Consider the following 17,455-nt stretch of genomic DNA (forward strand, 5'->3'; position numbering starts at 1 on the left):
TGTTTTCCAATACAAATTTTCAGGAAAATTTCCCACTAAAAAATATAGATATATGATTATCCAGGGCTCCATGAAACTCCTTTGTAAGATTTCACTATAATAGTGGGCACATTCAGATGGATATTTCACTTTATATTATTTTTGTCCACAAGCTACGCTTACATTCTGTGTATTTCTCATTGAGTTTTTATTTATTTTTTAAAAATTTGTTTAATGTTTATTTATATCAGAGAGAGACAGTGTGCAAAGTGGGGAGTGGCAGAGAGAGAAGGAGACAAAATCAGAAGCAGGCTCTAGGCTCTGAACCATCACTGTTAGCACAGAGGCTGATGTGGCTTGTGGGCTCAAACCCACAAGCCGTGAGATAGATCATGACCTGAGCAGAAGTTGGACGTTCAACCAACTGAGCCACCCAGGTACCCCTCTTATTGAGTCTTTAATTATTGCTCCCCTTTATTGGATTATTTTTATCAACCCAAGCTTGCATGAAGACTGAACTATCTTATAATTTATTTCATTAACAACTTGTTTTAGAAATAGAAGTTTACACTGACTGGCAAAAAAGACAACAGATCGCAAACTCCAGATTCAACTCTGATGGCTGTGTCATATCTTTCAAATGGCCACTTTTAGTTACCTAATAAAAGGGAGTCTACTCTCTTACATCATGAACTGTGACATTATTCGTAAAGAAAAATGTGTCAATGTGAAGATCTATCATTTCCTCTCTGACTACCACACACTGCAATGGGATGGGATGAGAATGGAAGGAGCAATTAGTTCAAATCACTCTAAGAGTCTGGAGCAAAATGGAAAAGCGAAAATGTCTTTTCTTGTCAGGGTTTCATTTTTCTATTATCTGTGAGTATAGAAATTAGTAATGTATCAGATAGCCTCTTCAAATCCCACCCCCCAGTACCCCCAAGGTCCATTACTCCATGGGGTTTTTCACTTGAGTAGTACAGTAGCAGATGTTTTGGTCCTCCATTTTTATTTCTAAATTAGACTGCACCTTGTTTTCCAGCATTTCTTTTCAGAATAAGGTTAGTCAGGGTTGCAAAGGATCATACCTGTCAGATTAAATCCACTTGCATTCATTTTTATTCATTATGACTGCTAATGTTTATAACTATTTGCATGCAAAATCTAACATTTTAAGGTGCCTGGAAAAAAGAATCCCATTAAAAAGAAAGGTGCGGTGAATGTAGGTGTTTTTCCTCTTCAGAGAAAATTTGATTTGCAAATATGCAACATTTTTAGAAATAAAATTAATGGGGTTATCTAGTCTCATGTATGAAGTTCTTTGTTCTTAATTTGAAACACAAGGTCATTTATCTCCCAAGATATAAACATTTATACTCTATCTCATGAAATTCAATGTTTGAAGAGTGCTTGAAGTTTTAATAAAAATGATAGTTATAAGCATTCTTTTCAATTACAGTTCTTCGGAATAGTTTTTTCTTCACTTCCAAATTCAGATTTCAAATCCTCTATGAATATAATTACTAGAAAAAAAAACTTGGCGTATTTCTGTTTCCAAATGAATAGAATCAGAATGAAATATATTGTTGAACTTAAGACAATTGAATGTCACATTCTGAGTATGCTTACTTCATTATAAATCATGTGACTTTCCTATTTCCCAAGATGATTAATGGTCTTTGGCCAACTTGTCAAATTTATTTATGCATTTTCCATGCTTCTCTCATTTGATGTTTTGTTTTATGTCCTTGAAGGTAAATTGAGTTTTTGAGAGAACACATATAAGTAATTTTATCTTGTTAACTAGATTGACTGGCCTATCCAGTTGATCACACACACACACCACCACCACCACCACCAACAACAACAACAAATGAAAACAATAACAAAAATAACAACAAAAAATTAACAAACTTAGAGTTTGAAGCCTTCATCAATGTACTTTATGATGTTGTTAAAGTCTATGGAAATTAATGCCACCGTCTGGACAAAATGTAGTAGTGATGTCTCATCTCAATTTTACCTCAATGTAACTGACAATTTCAAATAAAATTTCTATGTGGTCTTGATGTGGCATATGATAGACTATTATGATGCTAAAACTAAATATATGGGGTGAAGAATAAACAAAATTCTACTGTCCCAGGGAAACACTAAAATACAACTACAGTGATCATCATACTGCAATCACGCAGCAGATGGTAGAAGAAAATTAAGTAGAATTTATTTTCTTAAGAATGTCACTTTTAGAAAAGAGATTAAGAAAAACAAACACCAAAAAGCATGGACATTTCTAACTTTGAAATAACACATATGTTTATGCAGTCAGAGGACTTGAGGATTTGCTATTAATCAATGCTTTCCATCTTGTACAACGTTATACATCTGCTTATTGGCAGCAAAGTGACACAGAAGTAGTTGGATTTTTTGCTGCTGTCACTGCTGATCTGTTTTCTAGAATTCTGAGTCAAGAATGTATGAAGACAGAACTCAGGAGAACTGGGCAATACCCATTTGCAGGATTATTACTGAGCACTATGGTTTCAACATTATTTAGATACTAATGATTTTTTGAAAAGCCATTCCAACATTCTGAGCTTTGGGGGACCCACAAATCCCGTCCCACTCCACTCTGTGAATGAAAATAAGGGAAAGGTTTGTTTGAAAGTTTAAGCAAATCCTGTCAAAGTTCTTCATTTCCATAACTCTCTCTCTCTCTTTCTTGCTCTCTCTCTCTCTCTCTCTCTTTTTTTTTTTTTCCTGAGTAAGTCTGAATTGAAATGACTTACTTAGTCTAGGACTCTTATTGATAAGTGCAGAACTTTTTTTTTAAGCTTATTTATTTATTTTGTGAGAGAAAGAGACAAAGCGTACACGCATGCGCATGAGTGGGGGAAGGGTTGAGACACAGGGATAGAGAGAGAACCCCAAGTAGGCTCCATGCTGTCAGCAGAGAGCCTGATGCTGGGCTTGAACTCACAAACCACGCATGAACCACGAACTCACGAACTGAGCTGAAACCGAGAGTTGGTCACTTGATCACCGAGTGACACACCCAGGCACCCAGATAAGTGAAGAACTTGTTAATCTTTGGTTTCCATTACTTCCAGTTTGCGCTTAAGACGATAGCATACTAATCTGAAATTCTGTAAGGGAAAATGCTCTCCCCTGTAATAATCTTCAAACACCTATTACTAATCATCTGCAATTAGGAATGTTGCCTCCCTATTTGAATGACATTGCAGCTTTCTGATTCTGTCTAAAGATTCTTTGCCATATGTCCGTGTGCATTTCTTTCACAATAGAAAACAACTTGTATACTTTTTCAACACTGAGAAGCAAAACTTCCTCCCACAGAAATAGATTTGGGACTAAACATGAGTCCTATATCTGGCAAATAACACATAGAAACATGTATGGGTGAATAGCATAAAACCTCATCATAAGTTGCTAATAAACAATATAAATTTATCTCTTATGGTCCTAGAGGTTGAAAATCCAAAACTAAGATAGGAGTTTGGTTGCCTTCTGGTGTGGACCATCTCTGATTCAGAACCAGAGCTTTCTCACTGTATCCTCACATGGCGTGAGAGATGAGGGATCTCTCTGGGGTCTCTTTTATAAGAAGGCTAATCTCATTCATGAGGACTCTTTCCTTATAAAAGCCATCACATTGAACATTAGGATTTTGACATATATATCACAGCACTGTTTAATCATTTTACTTCCTTTTTCATACCTACTGCAGTAAGTGTTTAAAGAGAAACACCAAAATTGGAAAAATCCAGCTTTTATTTTTAATGTAGCTTTAGACCGCAGTGGTAGGGGTAGATTTTACCTCTGACTCCACTTTTGTCTTTACACCGTTTTATAAAATAAATTTATTAATTTATTTTCATGCTTCTTGTCTATGTTTACTCAGTGGACTATAAGCCATACCAGAGCAGGGACCTTGCCCTGCTTTTTCCCCACTCTCCCTTGCATGCTTTCTGCCTTTAAGGAGATTGTAATACTGCTGTGAAGGGTACATACACTCTTTCACATTTAGGAGTCAATATTACATAGTATTTTGTGAAACTGTGTAAAATAAACTATATACGTTTAGCTTGTTTATAAGAGTCAGAAATTAGTGCTCTTAGAACTACTGAAGTATATGGGTCTATACAAGTGAACAAAATCTTTTACTTTACCTCCACAAACTGTTTTATGTGCTTGTTGGAAACAACCTCATAGGCCTTTGTAGGAGTTAGGTCATTTCTATTCACCAGTGATTAATCCCTTCTGTGATTTCCTGGAGATAACATTAATTAATTAATTAGCTGATTAAATTTCTTAATACTGTAAAGCAGGAGTATTTCTCTTTGATATTGTTAGATTCTTACTTAATATATGTTTACTATAAAAATGTGTACAAATAGGGGCACCTGAGTGGCTCAGTTGGTTAAGCGTCCAACTTCAGCTAGGTCATAATCTCAGGGCTCATGAGTTTGAGCCCCATGTCAGGCTCTGTGCTGACAGCTCAGAGCCTGGAGCCCACTTCGGATTCTGTGTCTCCCTCTCTTCCTGTCCCTCTCCTGCTTGTGTTCTGCCTCTCTCTCTCTCAAAAATAAACAGTAAAAAATTTAAAAAATGTGTACAGATAATAAAAGTTTGTTCTTTTCACAATTTTTGTGCAAACATTATATGTATGTTTTGTGTGTATGCGTGTGTTCATGTGTGTATGTATATGAGAGAGTGTTATGAAGAACTGAGAACTAAAAAGACAAGGTATCTTTCCCCATGCAAATGTCTCCTCCCACACAGACAATATATACCATTGGGGCAGCCATAGGATAAACGTTACAGATGTTACTTTCACAAGGGAAAAATGGAAGGCCACAGAAGTCACTCTTCCATAGTAATTCTTAAGTCTCATCAGGCACATGCTGCCAGTTCCTCTATTAAGACTCAGCCTACTCCCTGGAGGTTCTTGTCTACAGTTCCTGACTCCACCCTTAAAGCTCGTGGTTCCAATCTCTGAGTAGCTCTTCCTTTTCCTTAAAAAGTGAGTGAGTAGTTTCCTCAGCCTGCTTCCTATCTGAAGTGCTTAGAGAATCCAAAGGCATCCTTTTATTTTCTGTGGTATGATGGTTCTTTCAGTACAAGTTGATACAATTCCTTTAAAAAATTTGTAGACTTCTTGTCATTCAATTTACAATCCACTCCTTTAGAGAAAGGCGAACCCACAAATGTCTTCTACATAAATACTTCTCTGTCTTCACTTCTTCTGTCTTGGAGACTACTATGGAATATGACCTCAAGATTCTTAGAAATCTTACTATATAATAGAAATAATTTATGAGACATATTGAAGGTTTTTAGAACATCATCTCTTTGAAATATTAGGCGCTATTTTAGATATTTCTTAGGTATTAACATAACAAAGAGCCTTATAGATCCAACCTATATTTTATCTTTTTTCTAATGTCATTTCTTAATTTGAAATTAGTTTGCCATTTAAAAATCTGTAAATGATAAAAAGGTTAATTTTCTAACACTGCTATTTTTGGCTTATATTTTCTTCATATATTTATTGAAAACAGAATAGTCAAGAAACCAAAACAGGTAGTTTTGATCTGGAAATAATTAGGTGTTTTTTTTTTCCACCTTACCACATGCAACAGTGCTTCCAGGTTTGCTGTCACTACATAAGAAGAATTCTCTTTGCTTTATCTTCAATAATAACCTCTCACATTCCCCTAAGTGCTCAGCGATAGACTCTTCCAGGCCCTTTAGGTTTCTAACATGCAACTCTAACTCTTGTAGGCATTTGCCAACAGTATCCTTACTCATCTCATTTGCCAACAGCATGCTTAATGGTCTTCTAAAGCCTCTGCCCGATCCCAATCCCAAAGCCAGTGGCACATATGTTAAGTTTCTGTTACAGCAGCATCCTATATCCAAGAAACCACATCTGTTCCAGTTATCTACTGCCACATAACAACATGGCCCCCAAAGTCGGGACTTAAAATAATCATTTATTTTGCTCACAATATGCACTTTTGTCAGGACTCAACACGGGCAGCTTTTCACTTTTCATGGATGTTTCTATTATGTCTGTATCTGTCTCTATAACTCTATATAGATAATGAACTAAGTAGAGAGTAGATAGATGCATAGAAAATGTGTAGAAGGATAAAATACTCATTTTTCTGCACAATTGTTATAATAATATGCATTATCTTTAGAGTGAGAATTTATTAATATAGAAGGTTAATGTCACTATTTTATAAGAATGATTATTATCAGAAGATCATACAAAATGTAAAAATTAATAGGGAAACCTCACTAAAAGGGAGTCAGAAGTTCCAGCAGAAGGAGCTCCCATTACCTACCACTCTTAGTGAATTGCAGAGAAGGACTTTGTTTTTGTTTTTTTTTTTTTTTTGTTTGTTTTTTTAATTTTTTTTTTCAACGTTTATTTATTTTTGGGACAGAGAGAGACAGAGCATGAACGGGGGAGCGGCAGAGAGAGAGGGAGACACAGAATCGGAAACAGGCTCCAGGCTCTGAGCCATCACCCCAGAGCCTGACGCGGGGCTCGAACTCACGGAGTGCGAGATCGTGACCTGGCTGAAGTCGGACGCTTAACCGACTGCGCCACCCAGGCGCCCCTGCAGAGAAGGACTTTGAATGTAGACACTACTTTACTATCCTAGCAAGAGGAAGGCTTCCTCCTCCCCAGCAACAGCTCAGTCAATGAGAGACATTCATAGCTCAGCCAATGAAAAGCCACTAGACTTAGAACTCAGAATTACTGCAATGGACTTTTAGTTTATACTAGTCCCTCCCAAATTCCTACCTTCCTCTAGAAAAGAGGGGTCCTCTACTTTGTCTGGGGGCCTTGCATATGGTTTTGCCATAGCTTGGTTGGCCCAGGTTGTAATTATTTGCTATTCTCAAATACACACATCTTTTGATAGTAAAATAGAGGGCAATTTTATTTTTTAAGGTCAGCAAAAGTAGTAAGATCTGTGGTCAGGAATGACCAGATTCCTACAAACCCATCAAGATGTTTCTAACAAGTGACCCAAAGATGTTAATTTTCGTCACTTATGGGTGACAGAGGAAATACCTAAAGTCATGGACAAGGTTTTTCATACATATATATTTCAATTGCTTTCAGTAGTTAGACTACTCAGTTTTATAAACAGAATCAAAATGCATGGATTAATTCATAAATGTTTGACAAATAGCTTGTACTATCCACTGAAAAATATGAAATATAATATTTTCCCATTTATGTTATAAAATTTTAAAAATATGCACTTCTTCCAGTGCATCTTGCATACTCATTAATCTGATAAATATTTGGTGATTTGTTGTGCTGTTCTTGACACAGAGGTATAGTGAGATAAATGGCAAGGTCCCTGCCCTCAAGGAGGTTATATTCTTCTGAGAAAAGCATCAATAATCTTCCAAACAGATATAGTAATCAGATAATTTTAGACTATAGTGACTGCTTTGTGTAAATTACTACAGGATAAAGTAGGTTTAAAAGAGACCACCAAATATGGAATGGTGCCTCTGAGAAGGTGATAATTAAGCTGAGACCTGATAACAAGAAGTTTCCTAACAGTGTTGCAGACTACCTAATGATGAATATAACTATTGTAACATTATTTCTATTTATGACATTGTTTTTACTATATCTATATCCTTAGATCTTCATGAACACAGGCACATCACTCTAGAATATTAGTCAATCAATCCTTTAAATTTCAGTTCCCCAAAATGCTATTTTTACCTCCTCCTCTCCATGTTCAGGGTTAAATCTTTAATGAAAAGTTCATCCTGCTTCTTTTGAGAAGCTCATATGCAATATTTACATTGAAGTGACTAGAATATCCAAATGCCTTCTGAAAGGCAATCAGTTCTCAAATAATTAGAGGATTTGGTTTGTAATCCAATTCTAATAACACTTACTTATAAAATTTATCCCCTCAGGTTTCACTTTTTTAAAAAAAAGATTTATTTATCTTTGAGAAAGAGAGAGAGACAGAGCGCTAGTGGGGGAGGGGCAGAGAGAGAGAGGGAGACAGTATTTGAAGCAGGCTCCAGGCTCTGAGCTGTCAGCAGAGTCTGACATGGAGCTTGAACCTATGAACTGCTAGATCACGACCTGAAGTCAGACTCTTAACTGACTGAGCCACCCAGGCACCCCCACTTTTTATTTTATGAGATGTGGGGTTGATTCTATCCTCAAGTTAAACTTTCAAAAGCCTTCTGTGAGAGTAGACAAAATTTGACCTATAGTATTCATGTCATTTAGAACTATAACTATTAGCAAATGGGGAGTTGATCTGAAAAAAAAATGTAATTCTGTAACACTAATCCATTTTAAGATGTTTTGTAGATTCTCCAAATATGTCATATGATGCAGGTTACTTGATCTAACACATCTAGAATAATCTAAGAAAGGTTCATTGATATCATTCTCCTTTTTTTTTTTTTTTGCCAATGTCTTTTACCATTTTTCCCACAGAATAGGATCAAATTGGAAAGATTAAATCTGTGCATGCCAAAGCATGCATAACTTTCCACCTCCTGAGCTCTCAATTTCCTACCCTCACCTCAATAACATTTTCTACAACTCAAATTTCCCCAAACCATACAAGATATTCTCCTTCTCCTGCTCCAAACTTTTTTCCCTTCTCTCTTCTACTATGGTTTATGAATATACCTCCCGTTCCTTATGAGTTTGGCTGCAATCACCTACCTATAGGTCTGTGCAGTGGAATAGGTTATAAGAGGCAATGTAAATCTCTAAAACCAACTCTTGGATTTATGACAAACTTCCTATTTCTTAATAGATTTTGGGTAAAACTAAATAAGATGATTTATTCAAAATATACTTTTTACAATGCTTGAAACAGGGAAATTGATAAACGTAAACTTATTTTTATAAGTTAATCCCAATCACCATACACATACATTTTTTAAGTCCATTTATTTATTTTGAGAAAGAGAGAAAGAGGAAAGGACAGAGAGAGAGGGAGAAATTGAATCCCAAGCAGGTCCCATGCTGTCAGCATAGAGGCCTACATAGGGCTCAATCTCACAAACTGGGAGACCATGACCTGAGCCAAAATCTAGAGTCTGACACTTAACTGACTGAACCACTCATGTGCACCACATGCACATTATTAAAGAAAACTGTATTCACCTAAATTAATTTCTGTATAATGAAATAATGGGGGTATATTTTTAGGAAGGTGAGCATTCAGATTAGTAGATAGTATATCTGTGAAAGAAGTGTAGTCTAATTTAGGATTTAGTAGCATGCATTTGATGATCCTAAAAAAATTTAATTACACACTTGAACCTGAAGTGTCTTCATTTATGAAATTAAGGAAATAGTATCTTTCTTTCCTGTTTACTATGAGGACAGAATAAATTAGTGTTTATAATATAATTTCAGAGAGAAGTTTGAATAAAGAAAACAGTAAGATGAGGAGTAGATGTAATTCTTTTTTTTTTAATTTTTTTTAACGTTTATTTATTTTTGAGACAGAGAGAGACAGAGCATGAATGGAGGAGGGTCAGAGAGAGGGAGACACAGAATCTGAAACAGGCTCCAGGCTCTGAGCTGTCAGCACAGAGCCCGACGCGGGGCTCGAACTCACGGACCATGAGATCATGACCTGAGCCAAAGTCGGCCGCTCAACCGACTGAGCCACCCAGGTGCCCCAGAGGAGTAGATGTAATTCTATTTTTATATGGAAAATTAAGCCAGCATTTTGACATAAGCATCTCATGTAGACTCAAAGGACATTACTGAAAAATTTTGCAGACCCCTTTCCCTGGCCACAATATGAAATAACTCTTTAAGGACAAGCACATATTGTCCAACATATATATATTCAATATTATAACAAGACAGTTTGTGTTTTGAGAGAAAACAAATATAAGCTGAACGGAGCTCTCCACTAACATGGGCATTTCAAAATTTGGCACCTTTGTAAGATGATTGTAATGGTAAATTTTATGTGCCAATTTGTCTGGGATAAGGGATGCTCAGATAGCTGGTAAAATGTTATTTCTGAGTGTGTCAGAAGGTGTTTCCAGAAGTGATTAACATTTGAATTGGTGAATTGTGTAAAGTAGATTGCCCTCCCCAATGTGGTCATCAACCAATCCTTTGAAGGTCAGATCCAAGAAAAGGAGGAAGGGAGCATTTGCTCTCTGTTTCAGCTGGGATAGTCAACCTTTCCCGCTGTCAGGCATCTGTGATTTCTAGGGTCTATACCTATACCTAGACTTTAACTATATTTATATCTATGTCTATATCTGATTGGGAAATGCTCACTATGCTAGTCAAAGATATATACCTATAGGTATATAAATCTATCTATCTATTATCTATCTATCTATCTATCCTATCATAATTGGTTCTGTTTTTATGGAGAACACTGACTAATACAATGATCATTTCTCAGTTTGTTTACCAAGTAAAAATCAATAGATCAGTAAAACATTAAAATAAACATGTGGAATGTAACCCTCGACCATAAATTATTTTTTTATCTGATCTTTCCTCAGAAATTAGCATCATTATTTTTCACAATCTCCCTTTCATGTCTGAAAATAGCTATATTCATTTTGCTACAATATTAACATGGTAGTATGAAGAGATGAGTCAAGTACAATGAGTTTCAGGGCATGGCTGGTTGCTAGAGCACACTAAGAGTGTTAACCATGGCTCTGACACAAGCTCTGTGACAGGTGACAAGTCACCCATCTCTGTTGGTCTCAAAGTATTAGACTAGATGATGATTAAAGTTCTTTCCATCTTAAATATTTATTAAGTGCTTCAAATATTCTGTGTTTTTATGTAGACCTAGATGGTTAGAAGATGAAGGCCCCAAGGACAAGCTTTTACCTGAGGCATGGATAATATCAATGATAAAACAATGCAAATTCCAGTTGGCTACTTTTTGGAATGGCGCAGTCCTGATATAAATTAGCTTCTTTCATCAAAAGTCTTTTATTCTCAGCAAAACCCTCTTTAAAATGTCATTGCCTAAGGAGTGTGGGTAATTCTGAAAGGATCATGGAGATAAACTGTTCTTGATACTTACAAAGTGTGACAATGATATTCTAATATAGAATGAGTACCTCCAAGCTTTTCCCCTTAATTTGTGCAGTGTGTGTGCGATTCTTTTTAACTTGGTTTTAATAAGACCTTAAAGATGTCCGCAAGGCATTTCACTGAATGAAAAGATAATTATTTTAAAGAGTTATGAAGATATTCATCAATGGGCAAATGTTTAGGGATATACTTTCTTACTTTTGTAGTCTGAACACATTTCAGAGATTTCAAAGCCAGTATCTTTCAGATTTTGTCTTTAATGAGTAACGAACAGAAATCCAGACTCTGTATCTCTATCATATCATCTATTTATCTATCTATCATCTATCTATCTATCTATCTATCTATCTATCTATCTAATGTATCTAATCAAAATTCTGGCGATTCTTTTCACTGGACTATATTTTTCCACTTAATGAAATCTCTCCTTTGGTCTCTTTCATCTTTTTTTTTTAAATTTTTTTTTACATTTATTTATTTTTGAGAAACAGAGTGAGACAAAGCATGAGCAGGGGAGGGGCAGAGAGAGAAGGAGACACAGAATCTGAAGCAGGCTTCAGGCTCTGAGCAAGAGGTCAGCACAGAGCCTGATGTGGGGCTCGAACCCACAAACTGTGAGATCATGATCTGAGCCGAAGTTGGATGCTCAACCTACTAAGCCACCCAGGCGCCCCTCTTTCATCTATTTAAAAACATCCTATTACCCTTTTCTCTGTTAGCTCACTGCATTACAGGTAAGAGTTTAGGTTCATTGAATCTACATTTCTACATATGAGTTCTTCTGGCAATGCTACATTTTATATGCTCAATAACAATATATTTGGAAAATAATCTTATGAATAAATGAATGCTTCTGAAGCATCTGCCCTAAATTCTCCTTTATTCTTCTCTCAAATTTTTGAAATTCTCACTAAGAGGCAAAGCTAAGATGAGAAAGTTGTTTTGAAATGTGACTCATTAGCTGTTCATTCATCAACATCTTGGTATAAATTAAAGCACATCCTGATGAAGTGCATCCTGCTTGGATTACATTGGATGTAGGAGAGGAGAAAAGGCAAATTTAAGGCTTTAGGTATTGTCAAAAGTGAATGGCTCATCAGAGTGGGGGGCTTGAGCATCTTGGCAGCAGTGTGAGTGTTCCAGGGTTGTTATAGCGTAAATGAAAAGAGAAGGTTGATCCTAGGAGAAGAGAAGGGAACCATAAAGTGATCTATGTCACAATCATGTCTACACTACTTTTGGACTAGTTTTTGCTTTAATCTAGGGACATGGAGTAAATTTAAGGAATTCCATCACCATCACTTCCACTTTTTAATTTTATTTTTTACTTTAGAGAGAGAGAGAGCATGCATGTGCAGGCGGGGGAGAGGGGCAGAGGGAGGGAGGGAGGAAGAGAGAGAGAGAGAGAGAGAGAGAGAGAGAGAGAGAGAAACTTAAGTAGGCTCCATGCTCAACATGGAGCCTGATGTGGTGCTTGGATCTCACAACTCTGGGATCATGACCTGAGCTGAAATCAAGAGTTGGACTCAACCAACTAAGCCACCCAGGCAGCCCATCACTTCCACTTTTAATGTACTAAGCAAAGAGAAGAGGGCACTCCAAATGGGAGAAAATGTGAGGGAAAATCTATCCATTTTTTTAATGTTTATTTATTTTTGAGAGAATGTAAGTGAGGGAGGGGCAGAGAGAAGGGGACAGAAGATTCAGAGCAGACTATGTGACTCTGTGCTGACAGCTTCAGTGCAGACAGGAGCAAGCCACTGTGGGGCTCAAACTCATGAACCACAAAGTCATGACCTAGGCTGAAGTCTGATGCCCAACTGACTGAGCCACCCAGGTACCCCTCTATCATTTTCTATGCTTTCATTTTAATTCTTGTCCTCTGAAGAAAACAGGATCTAATCACCAGGTAACTTTCAAAAGAGAGCCCCCAAAAGTACTTTTGAGGCCTTAACAAATCATGTCATTAAAATTGATTTGCTTTTTTCTCTTTTTAATTTTTTATATTTAAATTCCAGTCATAACATATAGTGTAATATTAGTTTTAGGTATAGAATTTAGTAATTCATCATTTATATACAACACCCAGCACTCATCACAAGGACACTCCTTAAGCCCCATCAGCTATTTCACCCATCCCCCTGCCTACCATCCCTCCTGCAACCCTCAGTTTGTTACTTCTCTATAGTTAAGAGTCTTTTTTATGTTTTGCCCCTCCCCTTTTCTCCTCTATGTTCATCTGTTTTGTTTCTTAAATTCTACAAATGAGTGAAATCATATGGTATCTGTCTTTCTCTGACTTGCTTATTTTTCTTAAAATTGCTTTTGATTTAAGGCAAAACTAAATCTAGAGAACAGACCAAAAAGGTGTGTGTGTGTGTGTGTGTGTGTGTGTGTGTTAACAGGAAGTGAGTCATGTTTTTCCTTAACCAAATTAAACTTCTATAAATTATTGTAGATAATTTTAAATGTTTGTGCTAGAGCAGTAGGAGTGGTAGGAGTGAGAGAAAATAAAACAGAGAGGATACACAATGATACAAAATCTAATATGATAGTCGTGTTATGATTTTGCTAACTGCCTGCTCTCTTTATTTTCACCAATACTGGGGCAAATGAAAACACACAGATATTTTGTATCATCTACATGATAATAACAATAAACCACATGAAAATCACAATAAACAAGTTAAAATGATTTCCTTCTAAAGAATATGAACTATGTATTGTGTATTTAAACATTTATTTCATTTATCCTTATGACATCTATGTGGCCACAGGAATTAAGGTTGAAAAAGGAAACCACTTGCCCAAACTTCCAGGGATACTAGATGGAGGTTGGTTATTAGATTCCAGAGATTCTGTACCTAACTACTCTAATACACTCTTCCCTTAGGAGAAACTTATGAAGGATTATGAAGAACTTTGGTTTTTTCTGCATTGCCTGAATCAAGATAAACTAATTGAGCAGCATCGACCTTTACTCTTGGGACATGATTCTTTTAGGAATACTCAGCATCACAGAATAATATATTTACATGTTAACAAATTTGATACACTTTCACAAGATATGTTTGGAAGAATTAAGTATTTGAATCTTAATTAAACCATCAAGTTTAAACACCTCGGTTTTTTTGTTAAGTTTATTTACTTATTTTGAGAGAGAGAGAGAGAGAGAGAGAGAGAGTGCAAACAGGGAGGGGCAGAGAGAGAGAGGGAGAAAAAGAATCCCAAGCAGGCTCTGCCCTGTCAGCGCAGAGCCCAACTTGGGGTTCAACCTCACAAACTCTGAGATCATGACCTGAGCTGAGATCAAAAGTCAGAACTTCACCAACTGAGCCAACCAGACTCCCCAGGCTTAACCACCTGTTTTAAAGCTCTGCCTATAACTGTTTTATCATTGTGTTTCCTATTGCTCTGATGACCTTTCCCAAGTTGAGATTCATATAACACTCCCAAGGTACTACATCCCTTCTAAGCTTTTATCTGCCCCTGGAGAATCTTACTGCAGAAGTGAGAGGAAAGTAGGACAGGTTTTTCGGTCCTTGTCTTTGGACTTGCTGTTTTGTCATGCAATTTGGAAAGGTTTCTCTATTTTTACTATAATAAAGTGCCAAAACTCTCTTCAAAATGAAACATACAATGGAAATAGATTTGGAAAAAAAAATGGTACACAAGTAATGAAGTCATTGGTGGATTTCCCAACATATACATTTTTTTTGAGATTGTAATGTAAGGATGCATGAAGCAATCATTAGAGAAATTATGGCAGCACTAACAGCATATTATTATGTAGAGCTCATGCAAGAAAGCCTTTTTCTGGGGTGGAAACTGGCTCACTCTGGTTACATCTGTATTTAAACATTCTTGTTGCTGGCAGAGAGCGAATATCATTTCCCTGATGGCTTATAAACAGTGCTACAAAAAACGTACTTTGAACTAATTGGAACCCAGTAGGGAGGAGGGCAAAGCAGAAACTGTGAGATGTTAACTTGAATTTTTCCCAAGCAAGTTTTGCAGCCATTAGAACAAGCTGTTTTCTAAGTCAAGCCTTCTCTCCACCTTCTCACCCCCATAATGAGAACAGGAGCCCCAGAAGCCTGTCATATTTGCAAGTGCCCTCACCAAGATAGAGCAAAATAATGCTAAGGCAGAAGCAAGAAACTCTGGAAAGGAGGAAGACTGCTTCAAAAATTATCTGAAGAAAAAAATCAAGTTAAAAATACCCACCCAGGGAAGAAATCTAAAGTCATTGAAAAATAAGAAGTAAATAATTCTCAAGGAAACAAAGGCTGGAGTTCAAAAAAGGAAAGAAAAACAAAAATAAATGCAAATTTATTTTATGAGACAGATGCCCATAAATAATCCAGGTACCAGCCAATAGCCCTCAGAAACAACACTAAGCTTGGGAATGTGATTGTTGAATTGATCCAGTGGTGTTAGCAGGTCACACTAAATTAATTTTGAACAAATGTCTACCTTTCCATTGAATACATAAATTTTTGTTTGAAGCTAAAATCTCATGATAAGCCAATTTAGTTCTTACATTTCATAGTAAATACATTCTTTTTTAAATTATATCCTATTTTCACCATGTTTGACTTGCAATTTATATGATCAATGCCAGCACCCGAATGAGCTAAACCAGGGCATAAAAACCCAGAGAATATCGGGGCGCCTGGGTGGCTCAGTTGGTTGAATGGTCTGACTCTTGATTTCAGCTCAGGTCATGATCTCACCGTTCATGAGGGCTGACAGCACAGAGGCTGCTTGGGATTCTCTGTCTCCCTCTCTCTTAGCCCCTTTCTCTTAAAAATGAATTAATAAACTTTCAAAAAAAATAAAAGGGCCCAGAGAATATTAATAGTGGGCTTCAGACTTTTCCATGGCTCCTCATCTCTCACTCAATACCTAACTTTCTTGCCTGCAGAAAGAAGCTGTGGCTCGAGAAGAACCTTCCAGGGCAGCGGAGATCAGAACAGATGGAAACAGAAGGAAATGATTGTGGAAGAAAGTGGAGGCAGCTCTGACAAAAAGGAATGTTTTATGGTCATTTTCCTATTAGTAAGTAATTGTAACTTATGAGAAATACTTAAAAGCTTATTTGAACAAGTGCCCAAATATTGAGGTAATTTATGGAATTAAATACAAGAAAAGTGTTAAAATTATAATTGTCAAATATCGAAGGTGCATATATGGAGTTTCAGTTACTCATGAATTAATTCACCTTTCAAATCCTTACCTCTTGCCCACTAGCTTTTGAGATAGTCTATCATTTTTCTCTGTGGATTCTATGATGTTTTATAGCAATAAAAAATGTGATTCTAGAAAAAATCACGTTTCTTAAATATTTATGTGTAGGATTTGGTATATAATTCTTGCCATGTACAAGAGACTGGGTTACTTCAGTTTCCAGTTAAAAGTAGCTAAACTTATGGCCTAGTATTGTAAGGAGACAGTGGGTGAAGATGTGATGGGCTCAGGTCAGCTTGAGCATTTAGAAGAGTATGATCTCAGAGTCCTGCTTCTCTCCCAGCTGTTTGACCTGGTTCTTACTTTTCTACCTTTATGTACTGTTTCCACCTTCCTTCACCATCCTTCCTGCCTGCTCCAAGCTTCTATGTTGGTGCTCCTATATTTGTCTCTCTCTCAGGCACTGCCTCCTGTTGGCTTCTGGGAAAGATCACATCTACTCTCTTCAGAGTCTCTTCTCTGACTTCCTTCCAGATGAGACATTTTCCTTACTGCTGTGTCTCAAGTTGAAGGAGTAGCATAAGCCTTGCTCCTACAGATGAGATTTTCTCCAAATCTTTATTTTTTGGTGCATTTTTTATGTTGAGTCCTCACCTATTTCCAAAGGCTGTAGGCTTTTGGAGCTCAGAGCAAGGAAGAGATTTCCTCTTTTTCCTTCCTTTTCTTTTGCTATATACATATGCTAAGGCAATGAAAATCCAAAACTTACCTATGCATTCAAATGAGGAGAAGGATATGGGAAAATATTAATGTTTCACAAACATTCGTGGATCATTTGTTAAAATCTGCCTTCATTTAATTCCAGAGATTATTTTAATAAATAAATTCATTTTTATTTTCCAAAATGCCTTATGACTCCTCTGCTAATCCTCTCTCAAACCTACCCACCATTCCCAAGGAGACCCTTCCAAGAATTGCACACAATGTCTGCCCTTCCAGTCCTAAACTCTAGATTATTTTTTCACACTCTTACATTTTACCCCTCCTGAAACCTGATCTGGAACTTTTGTCAGGTCAAAATCAGCCAATTTGATGAATGTGACTGGTTTAAGAGGTGCAGACCTCATCACATTGGAAGTCCCTTTGTCCACC

The sequence above is a fragment of the Prionailurus viverrinus genome, chromosome C1 (assembly GCF_022837055.1).
Source record: "Prionailurus viverrinus isolate Anna chromosome C1, UM_Priviv_1.0, whole genome shotgun sequence".
NCBI lineage: Eukaryota > Metazoa > Chordata > Mammalia > Carnivora > Felidae > Prionailurus > Prionailurus viverrinus.